Genomic DNA, 944 nt, shown 5'->3' on the forward strand with positions numbered 1-944 from the left:
CTCTACACTGAGTGACAAGCCAAATGGTTTCCTGTACACCTGGAAACCATTTACTACGCTGGGTGGTAACCATATAACCAAATTATGGCGCCTGGTGATTTAGTGAGTAATTATTGCGCTCTAATAGGATTGAGCCGGTGAAGGTTTATATCCAAATTTTTTTTTTTTTTTTTTTTTTTTTTTTTTTTTTTTTTTTACGTGTCCGACTCTGGGCAAAGGCTCAGGGCCTATTTCTTGGGGGCAGTGGCCTATCCCAAGGCCCAGTAGTCCTCCTACACCTCCACATGTCACCACTTCGGCGCTAACACCCACCGTCCATATTGAATACATGCTAGGGCTGTCTCATACAGGACTGGTGTATTGGTATTAGCGGGGGTACTTTTACGACATGTCGGCGGGTCATCTGGTAGATCAGGAAAGTTTGCTTTTTAGGAAATTGCTTATGTAATGCCACTCAGGGATGAGTGAGGCTGGTCACTCTCATTTTAAATGTCGGGACCAACTGCTTAGCCCCGGACTCCTACGCTCCTCATGGGGCAATGTAGGATTGGATGATATATATATTCACACCGGTATATACCCTACCAGTAGCTCAAGGACAGAATAATACTACAGCTCTGCATCCTTTCCATTGCAATTTTTTGTGACGAGCATCATTCTAATGTCATGATATAACTCGGCATTCAGGATGAAGAGATCGCATTTTAGGCCAAGTTGAAATGGACAGACTATAGTTCGATAAAAACTGATATCGTGAAAAGGGTTGTAGTAGCCTAGCGAGCTAAGCAATCGACATAAACAGTCGAACGAGTATACTCGTAAATTAGAAAAGAGAAGAGTGAGAGGTTATATGAGACAAGAGAAGAGAGATGAGAAGTGAGCTAGGTGTGAGCGCAAGGTCGGTGTGAGAATGCGGAGCCAAGTTTGATGAAAACTGATATCAT

Source organism: Coenobita brevimanus, chromosome 18 (genome assembly GCF_032717465.1).
Source record: "Coenobita brevimanus isolate Jiangsu-jjx chromosome 18, ASM3271746v2, whole genome shotgun sequence".
NCBI classification, from domain to species: domain Eukaryota; kingdom Metazoa; phylum Arthropoda; class Malacostraca; order Decapoda; family Coenobitidae; genus Coenobita; species Coenobita brevimanus.